Consider the following 27,634-nt stretch of genomic DNA (forward strand, 5'->3'; position numbering starts at 1 on the left):
TAATTCTTCATTCTGCTTCTATTTTTTCACATCTTGCTGGGTTATCTTATCTTAAAAAAAGAGAAAAAACCTGAATTAGATAAACAGACATATCCTGGCCCTTAAAAACACAAATGCAAATGCAACAATTCAATTCAGACTTTTATAACCCAATAAAATACTCTTACCTAACTTTTATCCTTCTTGCTTGCCTCTTCGAATGCTTTAGTTACAGCAGAGATCAATTCCACCAACCTCTGACCAGAAAATCCAGGTTCATCAGATGAACGTTTTTTTCCAAACGCTAAATGTCCTGGATTCCCTGCAAATAAGGTTCCAAGCAGTGGAAGAAACAAGGCGATCACTCCCACAGTCATCATCACGGGAAGCATCAAAGTTAAGGGATTTGCTAATGGATTATGGAGTTGGGTACCAGCCGAAGTGAGAACCCGTTCACCTTCTTCTAACGGATTGGTCTTGTATATAGACTGCTGATGAGTCGCAGCGGTGGTTAGGACAACAGTTGTTAGCGCAAGAAGAGTTTGGCCGTACATGATGGCGTTTCAACAAGAAATTCTAAACAAAAGTAGTATAAAAATTCTAAACTATTGTGTAAATTGCAATTATAAATAAATTATTTTGTTTGGAATAGCAGGCAAAGTAGATAAGCTAGGTCAAAATATATTGCATCCGTAAATTTATTCCTGTAAACCCAAGTTAGAAAGAAATATATAAAATAAATATATTTACTATAATATATAAAGAATTATATACAAATAAAAGTACTAAAAAATCCTTTATGATTTAAAAAAGTTTAAATTATTTATAGAATTTTGTATTACACCTTTTATTTTTTAATATGATCTTTATTAATATTATATCTTTACTATATTTCTAAATTGGAATAGAAGTTACAATTCCATTCCAATTTAGAAATCTAAAAAAAAAAAACCATTTAAAATATTAGTTGTTGGGGTTTCAGAAACACACGCTACAAATATTAGTTGTTGGGGTTTCAGAAACACACGCTACAAATACAAATAGATGAAAGTTTTGCGCTTACCTTTCTACGAGTTGTTGTGTCACAAGCTGTTGTCGTATAATGTCGACTGTGGTAAGTTGGAGAGAGTGACATACCTTATATATATAGTTCTCTGTATCCTGTTTATAAGTATTAACCATTCTGAATGACAGTTCATTCTTCAGCGTTCTCTGTATTATTTATTTATTTATTATGAAGGATTCTCATGTTCATTAGTGAATCTCATACCAAACGACCCATAGAAACTTATTCATTCGTTCTCTGAATGGATATTACACGAACGATTTCACTGCATTCATTACTGGTAGGCAAAAGCGAAAATGCTGTTTTGTCGAGAAAACGGATCTTATTTTTTATCAAATAAAACACTTTTGTAACGGAATTTGCGGATAAAGAAAAGGGCGTGGATTGGTTTCTTTTGTGAACTTTCAGTGTTTAGATGAGAGTCATCAAAACTATAGAATGTTGGAGGTGAATGTTTCGTAAGAGGTCAATCCTACTTGTTCGTCTAAAAACCATGACCATCTCGGTGACACAGATAAGATGGTATTTGTTAAAAATGTTAAATGGAACGTTCTGCAATAAAATAGTGATATACAGTTTGTCTTTAAGGAAGTTGAACTGTTAAAAATTGAGATTTTTTATGACGTGTTAGAAAGGAATATATAAAATAAATATATTTACTACAACATGTAATGAATTATATACAAATAAAAATACTAAAATTTTATTTATGATTTAAAAAAGTTTAAATTATTTATAAAATTTTCAATTACACCTTTTATTTTTTAATATGACCTTCATTAATTTCATATCTTTACTAGATTTTTTGTTGGTGATTCCTTTTTAAGAGATTTTCTTAGTATTATCCTTGATCGTTAGAATTTTCAAGTTTGGATGTATATTTGACTGTATATGTATATGTAAAGTTTTTATGTTTTAGGTAAGTACTATTCTTCAGAAAACTATAGTTGTAATGAAAGCGATTACTAAGACTGATTTTTTGCTTTGTATGCTGGTAGATTGATTCGATCTAAGGGATATTTACATTGGGTTCTAGGACCCGCTTCTCAATATTTATTCTAACAAGATTATTACCACTTATCAACCATGACAAAACTCTAAATGAAAACCATATTCGAAGAGGTATATAGAGAATTCCTAAGACTAGGAAAATTAGTAAGCGACAACTGGTCGGGGAAAGTAAAGCTGTTTGATACATTCCCCCCCCCCCCATACAGCAATCACAGGTGACTTAAGTGATGAAAGTATAACGCTGACTCAATCAGAATTAGGACACTCCCCAAATGTACAGAATGTTACATCCCAAGATAACATCCAGCAGTCATTAAAAACGCACACAGAATTCCAAATAGTCAAACAGGAGAGGAAAATCCCCTCTACTGTAGAAGCACCCAAAATAACGGAGATAGAACCAGATAATGAACCTAAAGAAAGGGTGCCCCCCAATCGTCTTAAGGGCCAAAGAGCATTGGACATACGGTCTGAAATCTTCACGAAAGCTACTAACACGGAAGAAGGAATACGTATACAGCCGAAAACATCGACAGACTACAGAAAAATAACCAAATTCCTAGACGACAACAACCTGCCATGTCACACAGATAGAAGAAGTCACAGCAGACCGCCAATTTAAGGGATTTAGCCCAATTAAAGTCAGCAGAATGCGGAGAGCTAATAAAACACCCTACCCCTTAATTCTAGTGGAAATTAGTAAAGACCAAAAACAAATATACAATCTCCAGACCATCTGTGATCTAGTCATAAAAGTTGAGGCATTAAAGCATAAATCAACTACAATTCAGTGTCAGAGATGCCAAAAATTTGGGCACGCACAACGATGTTGCAAGGCAGCATCGCTGAATTTCGTTGTATGAAATGTGGAGGAAAACATAATGTAAGAAGCCGCGCACACAACCAGCAAATTGTTGAGGTCCATACGCAGCAAACTACAGAGACTGTACAGTATTTCCAAAAGACACAACTCAAGATCAGCAAAACTATACAAGAACGCACGTTTTACAATCAAACCACAGTCTCCACAACGGACGGAAGGTCGTATGCTGAAGTTACAAGACCAACCTACCTAAAAGATCCAAAACCAAACCAGTCACAGCAAACCAACAGACCTATCCTACTAAACATAACAAGCCACACAGCTGAAATGTTTGCTGAACTCTGGCAAACCTACCCAACTCAAGAAGCCAATGATATCTTAAGACACACACACAGTCACTGATTATTGAAATCCTTAATGGATAAGGCTAATAGAAAACCTAAATCATTACAGATTGTCAGCTGGAACTCAAACGGACTATCCAACACAGGAACTACAGGAGTTTGCAGCAGAAACCAAAGCAGACATCATCCTCATAAATGAATCCACCTTCGTTCAAGTGACAAGATCAGACTCAACAGCTATAGCACTTACCGTACAGACAGATCCTATGCAAAGAGGAGGTACCGCTATCTTTGTCAAAAGAAACATAGAGCATAATTCAATAGCCGAACCCATGGAAACCACAGGAATAGAAATACATATGTAAACCAAAAGCAGTATCAGGATATACGCAGCCTACAACCCCCCCTTCCCTTCCCCAAATAAAAAATAAAACTCCTTGAATCAGACTTAGATGTGATACTAAATGCAGGCAGAGCAGTAATCATAGCTGGAGATTTTAATGCCAAACATTCAGTCTGGAATATCAGAAACTAAAATATCAACGGAAAAATACTCAACTCTTATACTACTTCACGAAATATAACAGTAATAGGACCCACAGAACCCACATACTACGGAGCAACCGGACGTCCTGATGTACTCGATATAGTTATATTAAAAAAACATAGCATACAGCTTTCAAATATAAGCAGTCAACGACTTAAGTTCTGATCACAATCCCATCATATTACAACTAGGCACCACACAAGATTTAACGGAAAACACTAGCACTTTTATAAACTGGAAACAACTTCTCTCAGCCTTCCAGAAAAACCTTGGCCCAGTACCACATATAACAACCACCGAAGGTATAGAAAAAATCAGTGAAAATCTTTGAAAAACAATTACTAACAGCAATATCACAGGTAACAAATATAACCAAATGTGCACCACCAAATAAATTCCCAGAAAACAGAAGACATCTTATCCGAGAGGAAAAACAGATTAAGAAGACAATATCAGAGAACAATGGATCCAGCAGATAAGCAGGCAGTTAACACAGCAACAAACCAGGTTCGGTATGCCCTAAAGGATCACCGAAACTAACCTTTGGAATAACAAAATACATCACTTAAACACAGAGGATCAGTCATTGTGGAGAACGATGAGATCACTTCGTTCGAAACGTAACACGCTTCCTTCAATCTAAGGTGAATATAGAGTCGCCTATAGTGATGAGGAAAAGGCAGAAGCATTTGCGGACAGCTTAGAAAGACAATGCAGCCCCAATTATACCAATGTAGATTTAAACTTCATAAGAAAAATCCACACCCAAGTGCGTAAAATAACTGAAAACGCCTTACTCCAATCCAACAACGATTCCGTGTCACCAACAGAAATATAGGAGATCAAAAGAAAACTAAACAACAAAAAGACTCCAGTTTCGGATGGAATAACGAACAAGGTGCTCAAGCTGCTCCCCCGTAAAGGGATTATGCATCTGGTAGTCATCACTAATGCCATCCTTCGTCTAAAGTATTTCCCAGAGGGATGGAAACTTGCGAATGACTTCCTAATTCCAAAACCTGAAAAAAAAAATACACAGTTTCCTGAGAATTAGAGACCGATCAGACTTCTATCATGAGTAGAAGGCTATACTCACACGGATTCAAGAGGCAGCAGATATCAACCACGTCAATAAAGACGAGAAATTCGACTTAGGAAATATCTCTCCACAACGCTGCAAATTTACAGAGTCGTTGAATACATCACACAAAGGCACGAATGGCACCAACATTCTGGAACAGTCTTCCTGGATATCACACAAACATTTGATAGAATATGGCAATACAGCAATCCCTCGATTAATGCGCCCCCGATTAGTGCATCATTTTTTTTTTTTTCCAAATTCGATTAGTGCGCCTACATACATCTTAAAAATAAATGTTACCGATTTTAAAAATTTTCTATCTATACGTTTTTTATGGCTAACTATTTTAAAAAATCACTCACCAAGATGAAATAATTTAGCTACGGATTTCAAATATTTTACAAAGTTATTTTTTAATGACATACTACATTATTTCTATCTACACTATGTTCCAAATTTAACGCTTAAATTAATGTCGTCGGCTAATTACATAGCATTTTGATGATCATATCTCGTGCCTCCTTTGCAATTGCTTTCCTTACTTTTTTTTATTTTAAAGTATTTTTCCAACCTTTCACGATGAGTAAAAGAATTAGTGAGCAAAACAGTGAAAATGATTCGAAAAGTAATCTCATTGGAAGAAAAACTTGAAATAAAGAAAAACGAGTCCAGAGCAAAGATAGGACAAAAATGGGTGAATGAACTCTAAGAGCAATTTTAATCAAAGCTACTGAATACAAAGATAAAGGTAAGGCAGCTTCAAGTTCATCATACATGCACTCGAAATCGAAGTATTATAATGATTGAATTAGAGAGACTTCTTTTTACATGAATCGAAGATTGTAATCTAAAACGGATCCATCCCGCTAAATACTGGCCTTATTAAATCAAAAGTCTCTTTGTAACCTGGAAAGAAAGGGCTATCAATGATGGAATAGAAGAAGAATTCCGCGTTAGTGCTTGGATGATTTGAGCGTTTCAAAAAGAGAAATAGCCTAAATAATGTTCAAATCACAGGCGAAGCTACAAGTGCAGATAAGGGGCTCCAAATTATCCAGAGATTTTGAAGAAAATTTCGGAAGAAGGAGGCTATTTTGTGAACAAGAAATATTTAATGTCGATGAAACCGGCCTTTTTGGAAGTCAACGTCTTCCAAGACATTTTTGGCCAAATCAGAGAACTCTCAGCCTTATTATAAAGTCGCAAAGTCGAATGAAATTACTGCGAGCAATATGCGAGACGTTTGGAAGTACATTGTGCTTCCACAATAATTTTAGAAGCTTTTCAAATGAATCTAAGTCAATTAAATCTAATTCCGAGAAATTGAGCGATTCCGACCTGCTAAATTTAGATGCACAGCGGGAAGATCCCAAAGAATATAAAGAAAATTTAATCACTGACAAGCCTAAAGAGATTTCACAGAAACAAACTGAAATATTTTTCATGCAACCGAAGTTCTTAAGCAGCAATGCTTAGAGGCTGACCTTGATAAAGAGAGAGAGAAGCAGTAAAATTTCTGCAAATTTTACTGCTTCTGACGGTTGTATGAAAAAAAAAAAAAAAGAAACAGAATGACCGCCAAACTACGTTAGCTCAATTCTCTGTTAAGAAGCAGAATAATAAATTCATATTCTGAATATGTTTTATTGTCTTTCAGCTTCATGGTTTTCCTCATTAACTAGGCTCTGAGACATATCCTAATTCGTTTAAAAAAAATTAAAGGTAAAAAAAAGATATTTGAGGAACGAATTATACTTTTCCCCATAGGTTATTATATTCGATTAGTGCGTTTTCGATTAATGCGCCTGTTTTAAAGAACGCATTAGGCGCATTAATCGAGGTATTGCTACATTGTCTACTTTTTAAGCTACACCAAGTTGAAATCCCATTACCACTAATTCTACCCATCAAATCATACCTAAATAACAGAAAATTTAAAATAAAACTCAATGGAATCAGATCCACAGAGAGGAGAATCACAGCTGGAGTCCCTCAAGACTCTGCCATCTTCCCTACTCTTCTCTATATACATGACAGATTTCCCCAAATTGTCCCCATCCATCACCGCCCTCTATGCCGATGACACAATTATCATAGTCAGATCCCTCCATCCACATTTGGCCACAAACAAGCTACAGAGAGCAGTCAACGAATTAGAGAATTGGTACACCAAATGGCGTATCGCAATTAACCCAGGAAAATGCTCTGCAGTACTTTTCACCAGACGTAAAGCAGAACCGAACGCAAGCATACAAATGTTTGGAAAAATCATCCCTTGGCACAACTCTAATAAACATGTAGGAGTTCATCTTGATAAACGCCTAAATTTCAAGACACACATAAATAGTGTCTCCAGTAAGTCAGACCATAGCACAGCTATATTCACTTTTGAATAGGAACAGCTTCCTAAACATAAATAACAAAATTCTTCTCTACAAATATGTCATAAAACCTCAAGTAACTTACTTCTCACCAACCTGGGGACACACAACTAAAAGAAACATCAACAGATTACAGACGATCCAGAACAAATGCCTCAGAATGGCATTTAATGCCCCTTGGTTCATCAGAAACCTCCAGTTACACCAAGAAGCCACCAACCTTCCAGATATGAAGACTTACATGATAGGCATTGCAGAAGAATTCTTCGCATCCACAGATAATCACTCAAATCAGCTAATTCGACAGGCAGCGGACTACAAACCCTCAGATCACTTCAAACATTAAAAAAAAAAATCCTCCATCACAAGAGAAAGCTAATATATAATTTACAATGCTCATGAGCAGGTAAATTACCCACAATTATCCCCCTCAAACACATGTTAAAATTAGATGAAGGGATGAAGAGTCAAGGACTAGGCCCATCTCCCAAAGAAGTTCCAAGTTCTGTTGGTTACCACGTGTGGTGGCCATGGCTAATAATAGTGCCACTGTAGCCCATGCATGTCGTAAGAGGCGACTTAAATGGGACGAAGAATTTCGAGAGTTTTGCTCTCTTAGGTTTCTTTCGGAATTTTTTTTCCCGGTGAGGTGGGGGGGGGGCTTAGATTTCGGGGGGGGGTTTGCCCTGCGAGAACATTTTCAGTTTCTGGGGAGGGTTTTCTCCGGCGCGGCTCGTGAGGGGCCATGTCGGTGGATGCTTTTACCTGGAATATGAGCGGTTCTGCTCAGTGGTGGTGGGGAGGGGAGCCCGTCACTGAGTTGGACGGTCTTTCGGCTACTCGTAGGGAGTGGTCCAGGAAATCGTCTTAATTTTTAGAAAGGGCTTTATTTACATACCAGCCCATGCATGTTGTACGAGGCGACTAAAATTGGTATCCAGGGAGGGTAATGGATGACGATGATGCAGCCAGTGAAGTTTTAACTGAGGCTGGGCTATTGCTGTTACCCTCCTGCCATGATCAAAGCTTATAGCTGTATATTACCCCATCCATACAATTTCTTCTACAGATAACGGGGAATATCAAAAGCATTCTTGCTTCACCCATCTAGCCAGAAAAAAAAGAATGTTTTTTTTTTTTTTTTCTTAAAATGTAAGATAATTTGTTTATGTTGATGTTCGGGGTTCGACAAATTACGCAAAATCCTACTAGGCACTAAAAAATGTATTCGCTCAAGATCTAACCCCTATTTTTAATGATATCCCCAATAAGTCAATAGGAGTTCAATAAAGTGATTAGTGGTCCTGCATGACTGTAGAACGTTTTCCTTGTGTAAGAACATTCCAGGAAGTAGAAGTGATAGAAATAAGAGTAAAAACAGCATTAATTATTATTTTTTAAAGAAAATATAATTAGTAACATGTTACTATTATTGTTACTAGAATCTATTATATTTCGCATGTTCATCTGTATTTGTTAAAGTTAAACAAACGTTAATTTACTTTACAACGTTATTTCTTATTTAAAAATATTCCATTTAGTCCAGTCAACAGGTATTCATCAGCTGGAAAAATCTACTCGCCACTGACGAGTGGACAGACGTATTTCTCGAGCCCTGGTTATGTCTGTAATAACTAAAAGACTTGTTTCGATCCTTTTGAAGTAGACGACTTGTCACTAGCTTGCTCATTCGCCTTTAGATTCTCTCCTCTGCCTGTTGATCCCGAAGAGACTCTGTCATCTTGGCCATTGTGTTAAGAAACCAAATCTGTGCACAGTTGCACGGCCTTATAAAGAGGGATCCTATCTTTACTGGCTACAGTGTTCTTCAACATCCAAGTAAATCATCTGAGTTATTTTATCAACTTTTGCAATAGGCTTTCTGAAGTTCAACTTTCTGTCCATCCCGGAAGTCCCTAGCCTCATCAATTTCCTGCAATCCAGAACCATCACCGTCATATATAGTATGTAACCTTTTCAACCCGAAGAGCACACATTACATTACAAAACTTTACACTTTGCAACATTAAATTGAAAAACTTTATCCTTCGTCCACAAAATACAGTTTATTTAAATCATCCAGCAGGATATCTACATCACCTTTATCACCTATCGCTCTCAATACTTTTGTGTCATTAGCAAACAAATGAATATCTTTCCCTATGTCATTAATGTACAAATTGAACAGAAGTGATTCATGCACAGAAACCTTGGGGTAGTTTATTAGCCACCCTCATTCTTCTAGATTCACTGCACCATATACCATTCTATCGATCATCCAACCCCCTATCCATGTTATTAGCCTCATATTCATTGCCATTTGCTCCAATTTATGCAATAGTTTTTTGTACGGTGTTTTGTCAAATGCATGGACAAAGTAACGTCATTGGACTGATTTCACAAAAGACATGATTGTAGGATACCAGTTGGTTGGAGTGTCTAGGAAACTAACAATATTACAGACTTTGCGAGGTGCTGTAGTTAAGCTGTCGGAAGAGTGGGGGATAATGGGGAGAATAACTGTCACTTAGTCAATGGTGAGTGTCTACAATCATCGATGATCATATCATGGCAAGCGCGAGTTTTCCGCCTTGTACCAGCTGTACAAGAATTGTGGATCTACTGGATGGAATTCAACCAAGGAGCGAACGATGGCATTCCCTAAACCACACTCCAACGTACGTTCTTCCATATGGACTCCGGAAATAGGCGGATCAGACTTATGCCTAATCATTGACAACTCATTTTGCAGTTTGCATCTGAGCGACCTCACTGAACCATAGAAGAGTGGTAAAAAGTTGCCCTTTTTGGAGGAATCTTGTTTCCAGCTATGCCATCTTGATGAACAGGCAAAGGATTAGATGAAAACCAGCGGAATAGGAATCACTTCGATGTCACAGCCCATCAGGAACAGGCAAGAGTTGGTAGCGTTATGGTATGTGGGATGTTTTGCTAGGAATCGTTTGAAGACTGATAGCTATAAACCGTATATGAATGCCATTAATAATTTATCAACTGTGGCCGATCAGGCACATCTCTTGATGGGGAAAGAGAGAGAGAGAATACGAATGGATAATATATTATCATTTCTTTCCAGCATAGTTTAGTAGGGCTATTTCCGATGTATGCATCTAAAATATGAATTGTCCAGGAGATGGTGGAAGAACTATTTATGGAAGGAGGAAATTACCAGCATTAATACATTCAAATTCAATCGCATGTCATATTGATAATGCTTTTGGGCAGGGATATCCAAAATGCGACTTTACATCAGACACCGGGGTCTCTCTAATTCAATTGCTTTTTGCTGGAGCAAATCCCTGCCATCTCCATATGAAATGGTTATTTTACACACACACACACACACACACACACACACACACACACACACACACACACACACACACACACACACACACACACACACACACACACACACACACACACACACACACACACACACACACCGATTGTATTCTCGTAAGGTCTCAGATCAACTTACAAACATCTGCTCTGAAATAACGTTGGATCTAATATCCACTTTAACGATGTAATTTTACATCGCCGAAATGAAGCCGTATGCTCTTTCTTTTCGTAATAGACAAGTCTGCTGATCCCAGAGGTAGTTCAACGCCAGGACAACTCGTTGCAAAGGTGGAGAAAGCTGCACGCACCTTGCGGCCTTTTCAAAAATCAGGAATATCTGGAATTGCGCGTCGTTCTGAGTAGTTCTCGGTTATTAGATCGACTGTCGTGGTATATCACAGTGCTTGTGTTCAACTAACCCTTATTTTACGTAATAATGGCCCCAAAGAGTAGTGATGTTGGCCATCGGATATGCCAAAGAGAAACCTAAAAAAAAAAAAAAAAATCGTGTGTTGAGGGTGCTAAGATTCCATTCACGTAACTTTATTGTTGTTAATCTCTTACTGTGTCTTATTTATAAATTAAATTTTATCATAGGTATAGGAAAATACATAGTATATATAGGGTTCGGTACTTTCCGGGGTTTCAGGTATCCACAGGATGTCTCGGAACATATCCCCCCGATAAGGGGAGGAATACTGTATTTAAATTGACATAAATCACACGACGATTAAAATCTTAATAATTTTATTTAAATAAATATATATATATATATATTATTATAATTAAAAAATTATATTATAGCTTTAAGGGTTAATATTTGAAATTACATTCAAAATTTTATAAAACACCTTTTAGTTTTTTTTATAAGAAATGTTAATAAAATCTTGTTTAGGAGATTTTATATTTTGAATGTGGATCCTGTTCCGTGTTTCTGATTTTTATTTCCTATATATTACGTGGGATCTCTGTCTAAAGGTGTATAGGTATTAGAATCTTCAAGAAGAATTTTCATTATATAGGTATTAGAATCTTCAAGAAGAATTTTCATTATATATTCATTATATATATATATAATATATATATTATATATATATATATATATATATATATATTACGTGGGATCTCTGTCTAAAGGTGTATAGGTATTAGAATCTTCAAGAAGAATTTTCATTATATATATATATATATATTTCCTATATATATATATATATATATCCTATATATATATATATATATATATATATATATATATATATATATATATATATATATATATATATATATATATATGTTATGTTAAAGATACCAAGCATGTTATGTTAAAGATACCAAGCAATTTTAAACCTGGTTTTACTCCATATATATATATATATATATATATAGGATATAGGATATATATATATATATATATATATATATATATATATATATATATATATATATATATATATATATATATATATATATATATATATATAGGATATATATATATATATATATATATATAGGATATAGGATATATATATATATATATACGTCAACAAAAGTGACTTCGAAGGAAAGGATTTCACGGATCAAATAGAGGAGAATGCCATGTTTGGCGAGATACAACAACAGATAAGATTATCAGCTTTTGTGTTCCTGGTGTTATTATTCTACTTTCTGTGGAATAGCGAAGTGTAATTTGATATCTAAACTCTTCAGGAATGTTGCAGAACTCTCTAACGTAGTTCCAGACTATGGACGAAGATGTAAAATGAATGTTCAGTATACGATGTAAGTCTCTCTCTCTCTTTATAACTTAGGAAGTACATTATGAAAAAAAAAAAGGCAGAGACCTATATCGAAATACGTTCTTCATAAGGTAGATCTATGTAGTCAGTAGACTGTGGATTTCCAGATTGTTTTCAGATTATTTACACAGAAAACATATTTGTGTCGGATACAAGATCCATACTCGACAGACCATAAGATGGAATTAGATTTTTTGGAACATCACGTTAAAAATATAACAATAATCCATTTTTAAATAACCTTTTATTATCCTTCAAAGAAATTACATGACTATACTATTAAAATTTTAATTTTTCTTAACATTACACAATATCACTGCATTTTGTTAGAAGTTCAATGCAAATAATAATAATATATTTAAAATGATTACAATCAGTGTAAAATAATTACTATAGTAGCAAATTTAATCCTACATCTCAACAGTACACACTCTACCATCTACGCGCTATGCCATCTATAGTTCAATAATAAGAATTTTTGTCTATTAGTTGCGTGTGTTCTCTGGTCGATCTGTCCATATGTGGCATAAAAACTCGATTTTTCTGAGGGAAAACTCTGATTGCTTTCAAATGAAAACACCCATGGGGAAGTCTTCCCCCATGAAGCCTCCCTTAAAGTACCCTAAAGCTTACGAGCTCGTAAGCTGTTTGATCGCTACAAGATTCGAATGACTAGTGGGTGCTATCATCGAAAAAACTGTCGAAAGTAATAAAAGGACGCTTCTGTATATGAAGAAGAGGGCGGGCGAAATAACAGAGCCCTGGGGCAACACTTGCATTAAAAAGAGAGAACACTTTCCATCATTACGTGTAGCACCTGAGAGAAAACTGAGAATGTAGTTACAAAAGGAGGTAGGCAAACCACAAGATGGCAAATTTGTTGAGAATCCCTCGATGTCTGACCCTACCAAATGTCTAGGATATGTCGCGTTCACTAGAACAGGATTCTGTAAACTTTTGATTACAAATGTCCAGAGGTGGGTGATGTAGGCAAGGTGTTCTGCTAACAATTGTGATTGGCTGAATCCATACTGATGGTCACAAATTAGTTGAGATTATTCCAAGTGATGACGAAGTTTTTTTTATTATTATTATTGACTTGACTGTGTTATGGGCTTGCTTCCATGCTGTGAGGCAGATGCCACCTGAGTATAGTATACAGTTATTATTTCAAGAGGGCATATCTTGGACTATTGGCTGGAAACTGTGAGGACTGGAAAGCTTTTGTTATCCACATTGTTCAAGATTCTTCAGAAGTTTCTGGGCGAAAGCCACAGAAGATATGTTATGAAACGTTCCAGGTAAAGAAGGAGGTAATTTGCCTTGATCCTCTATGGAGGAGGTGAATACAAAGATAATTGCATGCAGGAGTTTTTTTTTGCATCAGTTTTATTTTTATGTGAAGTTTACAATGCTACCATCGGGGGAGATAGGGAAGTAGAGATAAGCAGAATTGCGCCCCACATCTTTTTGCAAGAGATCAGAAGAAACGGCCGCCAGCGACACAGGTGGTGAATTTTTTACATTTATCTCTTTCAAATTCAGACGATCCTGTTGATATGGTTTTGTAAGTGTAGGCTGTGAATGAAATCGGAATGTTTGTCTCAAGTCATTCACTAATGGTGGGTGAGCGACGAGGATTGTTGGATATTCTTGGGTGATGAACAATTGCTTTAATACATTGCTTACAACAAATACCTGAGCTTACCTTCCATCTTGTTCAGTGGAATTGAAAAAAGGGAGCCGGTTGGATTTATGGACATTGAGGTTATCAAGGAAGATGACTCTACTGTTGGGATACTTGGATTTTAGGAAGTCATGCTTGAAGGATAAGCATTCAGGAGATCTCTAGTGATTTTTAGAATTCAAGGAAGGGTACCGGTAGAGATGAATGATGCACAATGAGGCAATAACATTTTAAGCCACAGAAGGTTAAAAAGGGGAGATATAAAATTAGGCACACGCCGACAAGGAATATCGGATCGTACATAAACACAAGTGCCACTCTTGTCACTGAAGGGATCATACGAGTGTAGTTTTAACAGTGAAGAGGCTATAGTTGTTATCGCAGTAATTTGAGGTTGAGTCCAAAAAGAGAAGATCGGGTTTTGAGATCTGTTAGACTGTTTAAATTAATGACTATGCCACGAAATTTAGCGAAGCTAATGTACAAGAGATGTTTATAAAGTTTTTTCAATTTTGAGAAAACGAGGGATAGGCAGTGGGAGGAGATACTCAACTATATCTTCCATAAAGATAGCATCTGGTCTCCATGCCATAAGGTGACACAGACAGTGTTCTTCACCTAACACTGCATGGCTTCTCTCCATGCACGATGCATAGAGCATAGACCCCTTGGAGTATAAAGTATGCCTGTTGATCAAGAAGCCTCATAAACGTCTTAACAGCAGGTTCGGTTCAGTATACTATCAGACAAACATTCTACGGTTGGTTAGTTGTTTTGATTTACGGCTGAAGCAAGCGAGACTACTACGAAGTCAATGTGTTATATCTATACATTGCATGTGTTTGTCTGACTGGGATTCGAACCCTAGTATTTCCAACCGAAGGATGCCCCGCCTACAGAACTGCATTGCTGACACACCTTAGAAAGTGGTGGATGCTCTGGATTTCAATAGTATGTTTGGAATGCCATTGAAGGATACGTGTTAGAACATTGAAGGGGGGGGGGGAACAGAAACCGAAACGTACTCTGGGGACCAAATAAAGTATCAGCCTCCAATAAGCAAGGTGGTATTTTACTGGGCGTTGACGGTCATCTCCTCCTAGAAGATGAATTTCTCCAAGTAGGAAGATGTCCTTCGGTAGCGTGATTGCTCCCTGATGGAGTCAAAGTCCCTTTTGGTGAAAATGAGTTACATCTCGAGAAGGCGGGAATGATTTGACCTGGAGAATTGCTTATTGATCATCACCGACCTGTTCAAGGTCTAAATTTTCCTAGCTGGAATGACCTAACTATATGAACTTTGGAACTCTTCTTTCTTTGGATTTCAAGAACTTTAATGAGTTCTAAATTTACTGTATGTTCATACTATCTTATGCTGTAGAACACGGGTATATAATATTCCGTATTCTACATTAGTAAGAATTTATTACAATCATGAATTACTCTAATAGATATATAGGAGATAAAACTAAAAAAAAAGCAACCACGGCTTAGACTATAGGAAATCGATGCTTAATAGATCTGATCTAGAAATCTAGGCAAACAGGCTCCGTGAACCATTTTGTGCTGCCTTTTTCCAGCTTGTTCATCAGACAGCAGCATCATAAAAGTGATGTTAATAAATAAGTATGGAAATTATCAGAGACAAATAATAACAGTGCATTTTACAATACCGTCCTTGTATAGTGATATCGTTTATTAGCCCAATCGTTGAATCTACACATATTTTGGTTTCATGTTCTGTTTAATATGTAATACTATTTTCGATACTAAGTTTGGAATCTTTTCAGTCAAGTCATTAATACGTACGGATGGATTGGAAGAAATGAATCAATGTGTATGCATCTAAAACTGTTATAGTATTCGAGCTTTTTTAAAATGATATTTATTTAAAATGCCATGCATCGTATATGACATTCAGGCCATATATATCGTTCCTCTGGAGTAGACTTGCTATTTCCGTTGATGAGTTAAATGTTATTTATTTTTATTTTTATTTATTTATTTATTTTACAAGTTTAGAAAATTCATTCGAAATCATCATAATAAGAAGTTATTTCTTAGCATAGTGATAGGAAATATAGAATATTCTGATTTAAAATAGAATGAAAACCTCTGTTAGAGATTTTGGCAAATCAGTGGGAGATATTACGATAGATTTTTCAGAATCAGTCGTAATGTCATCTTGGCAATAATAATGGCATGTTATTAAATTAGTTTCATCATCTTACATCTGTTTAAAGTAATGGAAAGAACCATCAGCATTCAAATCCTACGCTAATTTGAAGATTCTCGACGATCATGAAGACTCTCAACTATCCCGAGTTAGACTCTGAAATAATTTGATGACAATCACCAGTATGGATATTCTCCCACTGTCATCAACAAGGGATATCTGCTTACAAGTGTCACCCATCTTTGAACATAGGAGCACACAGTGGAAAAATGTGGAGAATTTCATGAGATTGCTCTTCTTATCTTTAATGTTTTTGATCGGATATTTCTCAAAGGTCTATGAAGGAAGCACATATTATTTGGTCCATTGCCTGACTTTGCAATCACTTTGCTAAATTGCTGACTGGTCGCACACTACATGAGATAGGGAAATGGTTCTTTATCCTCTATATAACTGATGCTTGGGTTCCAGATGGATCTATTCTGTAATCTAACATATGGTTATGCTAAAAACTTACAACCTTTGCCAATCTTTACCAGTAGCGGTACGTGGCTTGAAATCGTGCGAGTGCTGCAACTTTGGAAATTTACATACACACACTGTAAGTACAGTGTCTACGTGTTTGGATAAAATATTAAAATTATGGTAAAAAATTAAACATGAAAAAATATTGTTTATTATCGATAAAATTACACAGTGTAGTATAATTCAACATTACTTACAAATAAAATCCATTATCATAACCCCAATCATGTCCTAAAATAAAAACTGTAACAAATGTTGTCTTTAATTGTATTGTCCAAATATTTAAAGAAAGGGAGTAAACACGATAAGCACCACGAACACTCTACTACTGGCGCAAACTGCATATAAACAACAGTGGAAATGCGCGACGGACAGTGCCGCATTACGCTAATAACTCGCATCTCACTATGACGTGCATATGCTTGCGCGCGTAGCAATATGACACTGTGGAAAACACAGTGCTGCTAGCGTCCTTCGCCCTCCTAAGTGCTACAAGATGGATTTTTATTATTTTTTATACAAAATAAGAGAATTGTATAGGCTTGTTGATGATAAAATTCAATATTACAAGCAAATATAAATAAATTAATAAATATATTTATATATCGAGAAAAACTGGGGGTGCTGCAGTTCCTATGCACGAGTCGCCCCTGACATATATATATATATATATATATATATATATATATATATATATATATATATATATATATATATATATATATATATATATATATATATATAGGGTTATTTAATGAATACATCAGCCCAATAATCTGTCCTTATTTGTATCGCTGGTTCCGGGTAATGAAAGATAAACAAAAATAAATCGACATGCAATTACTCCTATAATAATTTCACGTGGCTGGTAGAGCACCCAATTGAAGTGAATTGATTTCTTCTTGACCTTCTTCGTGCGTAATTGGGCATCGATAAAGGTTACCTAGTTAACCGGTGAAATATGATATCAGTATAGAAATGTCGCATCCATAATCCCTGTTGTGTGGCCACAGTGGTAAATACCTGCAGAGGGGAGGACCGTAAACTTTCTGCTGAGAGAAGAGAAAAAGTGGGTTGAATGAGGAGTTTATTTTAATGTTCTACTTAGCATCAGGAACTGGAATAATCACGGAAAGTTCGATAAAACGTATTTGGATCAACGACATTGAAATATTTCTTTCGTCACGCTTAAACACGTGTTTTTGGGTCTGCAGTTGGTATTTATGAATGTATATGCGTAAATACTAGAACGGAAAAGTCAGTACTTAATCTGTAACAGTTCGTAAGATTGAAAGGTAATTTTTAAAACAATCAACACGCCCCCCTTCAGGAAGACTTTAATTGATACGACACAAAATCTGTTAAAAATAACTACACAACATAAATATATATTTATTGTTTTAAAAAGAAAAATCTGCACAACAGGATATGCTTTTTATACAGAAAACAAGCTTTTTGAATGGTATCATTCAATAAAATCTTTAGTTTTGAAATCTTCATACAAATTTTGATTTATACAAATATTCTTATTCTTCTTAATGCTATCACGATTTCATACATTGAATTTTTTTTAGTCCTTATATATATAAGGACTGGCTTAAAGGGGCGAAGTAAGAATGCTTTTCATCTTCCTCGTTATCTGTAGAGAACAGTGTACGGATAAGGTGTTATATATATATATATATATATATATATATATTCGCCCCTTTAAGCCAGTCCTTATATATATAAATATATATATATATATATATATATATATATATATATATATATATATATATATATATATATATATATATATATGTAAGGACTGGCTTAAAGGGGCGAATATATATATATATATATATATATATATATATATAAAGGGGCGAATATAAGGACTGGCTTAAAGCGGCATATATATATATATATATATATGGAATAGATATATTGCTTTTGAATCTATTTGTTTCTTCTGAGTGATGTCTAGGAGGATTAAGAAGGAATTTGTTAATGATTTTCTTGGAATATCCATTAACTTCGAAAGAAGTTTTCAGATGGTTTATTTCTGTAAGCAGTTCATTTGGATCATCAAGAAGAGAACGGGCTCTATGTCCCAAGGTGGAAATTATTCCAAGCTTATGAGGAGGGAAATGATGGGACTGACTGTGCAGATATCTGTTGGTACGTGTGGGTTTTCTATATATCGATATTTTTAGTTTACCAGAAGAGCGAGTCAGTTTGACATCAAGAAAAGGCAAGGAATTATCCGTTTCAAGCTCAGCAGTAAACTTAATACTTTGATGTCGGCTATTGAGATGTTCGAGGAAAACCATAAGGGATTCATGTCCATGGCTCCAAACAATGAAGACGTCATCCACATAACGTTTCCAAACTTTAGGTGTTAAAATAAAGGAAGAGATAGCCTTGGTTTCAAAATCTTCTAAGTGAATATTTGCAATAACCGGAGATAAAGGATTACCCATAGCCAGTCCATGATTTTGTTTGTATATATTATTTTATATATACAAACTAAATATAAGATAATTCCTTGCCTTTTCTTGATGTCAAACTGACTCGCTCTTCTGGTAAACTAAAAATATCGATATATAGAAAACTCACACATACCAACAGATATCTGCACAGTCAGTCCCATCATTTCCCTCCTCATAAGCTTGGAATAATTTCCACCTTGGGACATAGAGCCCGTTCTCTTCTTGATGATCCAAATGAACTGCTTACAGAAATAAACCATCTGAAAACTTCTTTCGAAGTTAATGGATATTCCAAGAAAATCATTAACAAATTCCTTCTTAATCCTCCTAGACATCACTCAGAAGAAACAAATAGATTCAAAAGCAATATATCTATTCCTTACATAAGTACTGTTTCACATAAATTAGCAAAAGTTCTTAAAAAAAAAAAAAAAATATATATATATATATATATATATATATTAGGACTGGCTTAAAGGGGCGAAGCAAGAATGTTTTTCATCTTCCCCGTTATCTGTAGCCAACAGTGTACGAATAAGGTGTTATTGAGCTATTAAAGCTCTGATCATGGCAGGAGAGTAACAGCCTCAGAACTTCATTGGCTACAGCATTGCCATCCATTACTCTCCTTTTTTCTTTATCTATATATATCATCTATATAAATAATAAATATTTGAAATTCCATATGGTGTCTATTGTTATTTTTGGTATTATTCAAAATAACATTATATTTGTGTTATATTTAGTTAAATATAACATAATATAAAATAAAAAATATAGTTAAAAATTCAATGTACCTTAAGTCTAAATCAATATAATTTAATTTCTGCATTTATTTTAAATCAAGATATGCGATATATATACTTCAAGATAGATTAGTGGTTCCAAAAAAAAGAAAAAAGAAAAAATGCTTCTTTCCATAAAATCTACTGGATAACAAGTCCTCACCGTTTTCAAATGTAACAAAAAAAAAAGATATATTTGTTTTCGTTATTCATGTTTTCAGATTTCATGACTCATCTTGTTCTTCATTCTAAATATATTTCTTATAGAAATGTGAGTAGCATCCCCCCCAACACTCCCAGATGGGAAAATATTTTCGGCTTACTTGCGGGAATGTGCATAACTCATCCAAGGAGCCACTGAGCTAGACTTACATATCATATTATTTACGGGAACCGCTTTTAGACATTCACTAGCATTATTTCAGTCCAGGTTTTCGTTCCACTCAACTTCGTTTTCGTTATATGTCGAATGTCGATTGACCTGCTCGTAAATATTCATCTTCGTATATGATGGCCTTGGTCATAGTGTGCGATCTGTTATATTATTGCACTAGACATTAACTGCTGTCTTCATTATTTGCTATTCGTATCTGCTGCTACTGTTCATTCAGCCTAGAATAAAGAGGAAAAAATTATAAAATGCAAAACAAAACTGAGTTCCGTCTTTTCCTATTTAAATGTTGATGAATTTGTTTAGTTAATTAATATAAATATAAAAACATATATTTAATAATTACATTTAAATAAATATTAATTAATTCGTATATTCGAATCTCTTGCTACTGTTCCTTCAGCCTAGAATAAAGAGAAAAAAATTATAAAATGCAAAACAAAACGAAACTGAGTTCCATCTTTTCCTATTTAAATGTTGATGAATTTGTTTAGTTAATTAATATAAATATAAAAACATATATTTAATAATTACATTTAAATAAATAATAAAAAAATTTTCAATATTCAATAATTAATTACTTAATATGAATGATTATATTATACAGTAAATTTATTTATCTACAATTATAAAATAAATTGCTGCTTGCAATTTTCAAAAATTGCGCAGGAAGATTCATTCAATCCAATACCCTAATACCCTTGGAGGGTAATGGATGGCAATGCTGTAGCCAATGAAGTTCTAACTGAGGCTCGGCTATTGCTGTTACCCTCCTGCCATGATCAGAGCTTTAATTAATAGCTCAATAACACCTTATCCCTACACTGTCCTTTACAGATAACGGGGAATATGAAAAGCATTCTTGCTTCGCCCCTTTAAGCAAGTCCTTATAAGGACTATAAGGACTCAAAAATTGCGCAGGAAGATTCATTCAATCCAATACCCTTGGAGGGTAATGGATGGCAATGCTGTAGCCAATGAAGTTCTAACTGAGGCTCGGCTATTGCTGTTACCCTCCTGCCATGATCAGAGCTTTAATAGCTCAATAACACCTTATCCCTACACTGTCCTTGACAGATAACGGGGAAGATGAAAAGCATTCTTGCTTCGCCCCTTTAAGCCAGTCCTTATAAGGACAAAAATTGCGCAATTTTGAAAGTGGCTTTTAAATCCAAAGCTATTGAAATACACGATGATCAAGCATTATTCTTATCTACTAATATTTAATTTCAATTATTTGCAGGAATAATTTAATTTATTTAAATACAGTGTTTTAAAAATGAGGTTAAACACCTCAGCAGCAACAAATCAAACTACTCTAAGTAATAAATAAAAAATTAGATATTTATATTTACTTAGAAAGAAAGGTAGAGAAAAGTTAACTATTATTAACTGTACAGGGTGGCCATAAAATAACTTTCCCTCTTTGGAGGCATCTATAGCTAAAACCAATAAACGGAATGTGACCAAATTTTATTTTGAGACTTTTGAAGGCATGAGAAGATGATTTCTGCGAAAAAAAGATGTAGTACCAAACTTCGCCGATAGGGGAAATTCTGGCGCTTCTGGAGCCAAAAACAAACGGATAATTACATTAAAGGCAGATAAAATGGAATAATAACATTTCGACGGTGTAAGCGACAGCCGCGTCACTCATTCCAGCTGGATATGTGGCGTTACAATAATAATAAGAATACATCAATCCCTCGATTAGTGCGCCTAATGCGTTCTTTAAAACAAGCGCATTAATCGAAAACGCACTAATCGAATATATATATATTACATAATAACCTATGGGAAACAGTATGATTCGTTCCTGAAATTTATTTTTTAAACCTTAATTTTTTTTAATAAAAGAATTAAGGTATATCTCAGGGCCTAGTTAAAGGAAAACCATGAAGCTGAAAGACAATAAAACATATTCAGAATATAAATTTATTATTCTACTTCTTAACAAAGAATTGAGCTAATGTAGTTTGGCGGCATTTTTTTTTTTTTTTTTTTTTTCATACAACCGACGGTATGGCTCTATTGTCTCTTCTACTTTTCTGCCAATTTTACTGCTTCTCTCTTCATCATCGAATCTTTTTCACACATCCACTTTTTTGCTCACTGATTCTTTTACTCATGATTAAAGCTTGGGAAAATACGTTAAAATAAAAATAAGTAAGAAAAACACACTCATACAACATTGCAAAGGAGGCACAAGATACGACCATCAAAGCGCTATGTAATTATAGTACGCCCACACCCTTATACAGCTTCACTTGTCTTGGTGCCAAGAATAGTCGATTCATGCTGAAGGGGAGAAAGAAATGAAAGACGTAATAATTGGTCGCCAACACGCGAAAACACGTAAAATTTCCCAACTGTTATACAAGCGAAATAGTGACCACTTTAAAAACTACAATGATCATAAAAGAGAAGTTAATTTTCCGACATATAGTAATAAACAACTAATCCCAGAAGACGGATTGATTACCCTATTATCGGAATGGATTCTCCCTTTTTTGTGACATGCGCAGAAGTGTCGAAGGGTCTCGAATCTGTGGACGTACTATAGCAGACGACATAAATATTGGCGGTAAATTTTGGAACATAATGTACATGGAAGTAGTGTAGTAGGCCATTAAAAATAACTTTGTAAAATGTTTTAAATAGGTAACTAAATTTCATTCTAGTGAGTGATTTTTTAAAATAGCTAGCCATAAAAATGTATAAATCGAAAATTTTTAAAATCTGTAACATTTATTTTTAAGATGTATATAGGCGCACTAATCGAATTTGGGTATCGAGAAAAAAATGACGCACTAATCGAGGGATTACTGTAATAATTAAACTAAAACCACAATGTAGTGATTGAACTCACAGGAAATAATGTTTTATTCATCAGAATCAGGGTTCCCTGGACCACATACACGATTTTCAATGTGCTGACCTTTCTTGTGTACAACAAATTGCATCCAATGTGCGACATGTTCTACAGCTGAGCGTGAGGAGTCGGATTGGATGCTCATAACATCCCGTTTTATGTTCTCTTTGAAGACATGCAAGTTTGGAACGCCACCGACATACACAATGGATTTCAAATACCCCCACAGCCAAAAGTCACATGGGGTGATGTCCGGGGGTCCAGGCAGCCATGCCGTCGGAAAGAACTGACTGATAAGCCTCTCATTACTGAAATGCTGGCGTACATTTTCTTTGCTGAAATGCAGGAATGACAAAATTTTCCAGCATTCGTCGATAAATCTCTCCAGTAATAGAGCAGAATACAGGACCTGCAGGGATAATACCCTCAAAAATGTATGGTCCTATTATGAAATCGGCTGTGAAGCCACACCACAGGGTTACTTTTGGAGAATGCAGTGGTATTTGCTGGATCGCTTGCGGATGTTCAGATGTCCAAATTCTGCAGTTGTGAGTGTTGACTGACCCATTTAAATAAAAATGAGCCTCATCACCCCACAATATTCTCCAAGGCCAGTCATTGTCGACCTCCATTCGGGCAAGAAACGTTAGCGCGAAGGTAGTTAGTGCTTGCACACGACTGAACTTATACGGATAGAAGTGAAGCATTTTCCGTAAGATTTTCCAGACTGTACCATATGCCATATCAAGTTTGAGAGCTATGGTACGAGCGCTTGGACCAGTACTGGTCCATGTGTCGTCGAACACCGCAGTAGCAACGTCTGTTACTGTCTCTTCTTGCACTGCTTTCAGTGCTCTGCCAGGTTTAACTCCTAGTGAACCAGTTTCTTCAAACTTCTTAATCATGGCTTTCAGTGCTACAGCTGACATAGGACCTGCACGTAGGTTATGAAGCCTTTAAAATTCCCGAAGGGCCGCTACGGCATTGCACTGTTTAAGGTAAAACAACTTAACAAGTAAAGCACGCTGAGGCAAGGTAGGACGCATACTGAGCACAATTCGTCAGTCATTCGAATAATTGCCTGAACATTCCCAATCCATTTTTAAGTGGAATTGGTGGCGCTGCTCTCACGTACGCACAATGAAATTTGCATAATCCTTTTTACCTGTGTTTACTGCAAATATTCGACTGCTTTCGGTTCCACCAGTGCCAAAATTTCTCCTATCGGAGAATTTTGGTACTAAATCTTTTTTTCGCGGAATTCATCTCCCCATGCCTTCGAAAGTCTCAATATAAAATGTGATCTCATTCCGTGTATTAGTTTTAGCTACAGATACCTCCAAAGAGGGAAAGTTAATTTATGGCCACCCTGTATATTAACTTTAATGCATTTAAGTATTTGAAAATGAAAAAGCCAAATAATTAATTTTGAAAATTTATTTATTTTATGTTTAAATTCAAAATAGGAGAAATTTTATAAACAATATGTACATATGTCAGTGCCGGATTTACGTATAAGCTAAAAAAACTACAGCTTAGGGCCTTGCAATCTGCTGGGGCCTCAAATAAAAAAACAAAAAGACCAGCTGATGTAATTTAAAATAGTAGGGGGCCCCCTGGGTTTTTTATAACTTAGGACCTCAGCAAGTCTAAATTCGGCCCTGACATATGTCAACAAACTGTATGGCAATTTTCTGATAATAAAATATGAAGCAATGTATATGAAACAAAATCTGTTGCTAATTATTAGTTAATACAAATAATAATAATAATAATAAAACTTAAGGCGATTTTCTTGCAGAATAAAAATATTTAAAATCAAGATCATCATACTTCTTACGTAAGTAAGCTAAATGTGATTTCCCAGTTGCCTGTGATAGTACAGTGACTGACATGTCAATTTAATTTTTGATTTCACTGTTAGTGAAAAATTTTAGAATGTTTTTTGTTCCTCTTAAAAGTTCTCTTTGTATGGTGACAAAATTAAATAATTCTCAGATGGTATTATGAAGACCATAGGAGGATTTAACATGTTAGAAAAAGCGATGGGACTATGCTGAAAAATAATATTAAATATTTATACATTTAATCTTCATTCATTTAATAAAAATAAATTACCTTCATTTTTTATTTACTCCTATATATTAAAATTCCACATAAACTATATTTAAATACTAACTCTTTATACATTTTACATTCATAATATTAATAAAAAAAAAGAAATTATCTTTATTTTTTTTATTATTATTTACCTCTATACTGATAATCTTGTTTTACGTTTTTTTTTTTTTTTTTTTTTAAGATAAGCATCTAGAACTGAATAATTAATTTTACTTACCAATAAGAGGTAATCTTTTAAAAAACAGCCTTCGCTTTTTTCTTGTCTCAATGGCTGCCGATCTAAACAGAATATTTAATTCTTTTAAGGTTTCATACAGGAAATCTACTAATTTATCCAATTTAATATTTTGCTCTTCATCGTATGACAGCGCCCTCTTATGTCTGGTTATATGCGTAGTGGCTAAGAAAGGCATCATAACTAACGTGCGAATGACGTCCTTCCAACTGCTAGCAATGCTTCTACCAAGATCCATAGCAACAAATATTCTTATCAGTCCTGAAGGATCAAATAAAATTTGAAGGATTTGGTCCACGGGATTGTTCTCTGAGAAAATTGGAATAAGAGCTGTTTTGGTTGATGGAACTTGCACGTAGCAAACAAATAGTAGCAGGAAGAGATAAATTTGCCAGGACATGTTTTCTGCAAAGAAACAAATACTAATATTTACTAAGTCATTAATAATATTAGCCATTTTTTTATCCATTAATGTCAAATCTGTATCTGTCTGGGTAAATCTTAGTAAAATCCATAAGCATTTTATATAAACTAGTGAAGTTTAAATTATTTTTTTTTAATTTTAAGAAATACATTTTAAATATTCAAAAATAAAAAAAATCAACAAATGTTTTAAAACACCAAAAATTATATTAAATATGTTTATAATATTTTTGGGAGACCCGTAATTTTTTTGTTTTGTTTTGTTTTGTTTTTTGATAACAACATTACAATAATAACAACATTAATGTTGAACATGTATTTACCTACCGTAGGCATAAAACTAATTGGTGGTTTATAACTAAATATCAGACATTTTGAAGATCGACTAATGCGAACTGTACAGTCAGTTTATAATTTGTTCTCTGTTTTATCTAAAAAAAGAATCCACCCAAATGGTCATCAAACCCAAAAATGATTTCTTAAAAATGTTATTTCGGTCTTTATATGTTTAATTAAATATATAGATACCGAAATTATCAGAGAAGAAATAAAAATATAGTCAGAACCAAGAAAATAAAAGAAAACAGATCACACTTCACTGTATATTCGCTTCACAACAGCAAAGAAATGTTAATTAGTGCAGAAAAAAATGTATAATAAGCTGCTTTTTAAAAAAAAAAAATAATATTGACTATAGAAATATTTGCAGTCTGTGTAAGCATTTTGCTGGTCATTTTTTAAACAAATTTAGAATAAACAGAGAAGAAGATTAACAATTTATTACCGCACTAAAGCAAACAAAATATTGGGTTATTCTCATTAAACGGAAGTATGTGTGTGGAGAAAAGTATGATCAAGGACAAATCAGAGACCACACCCTATTGATATGTGCAACTCGGTCAGAAATTTAAAAGAAAAAAAAATCAAAGCCGCTTGGATTATACTAAACGAATAAAATAGTATCGGGCTATGTTCCAATCTCTGCTATGTTTTGCTACTTCTTATTTTTTAAAATTATATTTATTTATTTTAAAATAAATAAATAAATATTAACCTATGAACATATTCAACAGAGTCAATATTACATAAGCATCCACTGCAATTTATTATTTGAAGTATAGATGCGACTGTTTTTACGACACTTTGGTTTATCTATTTTAGTATATACTTTTAATAGCCACCTGTTAAAAGAGAGAAATCTAATCAAATAGTTGTTTCAAACACTAATCATGTTACATAAATAAAGATAAATATTCATTCATTTTTTATAATGTTGCATGTTTCATGAAGGTAATTAAAATCAGTAAACAAAGACAAGTAAAATGAAACTTAAAATAACGTTAAAATATATGTTTGTTATGAAACAGATCAACCTAATGAGGTGTACGTATTCAGTAACTGAGTACAGTTGACGAAGTACGCTAAACACAACCAAAATTCGAGTAGTTAGGCCTAAAAATATCGAATGATACTGTGATGAATAAATTTTTTTATTAAAAGAAAGCAAAGCTATATTTTTAATTATAAAAATGTCACTTACCTCAAACT

The 27,634-nt window shown here is 34.4% G+C and overlaps 1 pseudogene; it reads left to right on the forward strand.

Annotated features, from left to right (window-relative positions):
• The first annotated feature begins 1,081 nt into the window (after positions 1 to 1,081).
• Positions 1,082 to 27,634, forward strand: part of LOC150093282 (spliceosome RNA helicase DDX39B pseudogene) — a 37,926-nt pseudogene continuing 11,373 nt past the window's right edge.

Source organism: Typopeltis vanoorti, chromosome 24 (assembly GCF_054136105.1).
Source record: "Typopeltis vanoorti isolate ZY-2024b chromosome 24, IOZ_Tvanoo_1.0, whole genome shotgun sequence".
Taxonomy (NCBI): domain Eukaryota; kingdom Metazoa; phylum Arthropoda; class Arachnida; order Uropygi; family Thelyphonidae; genus Typopeltis; species Typopeltis vanoorti.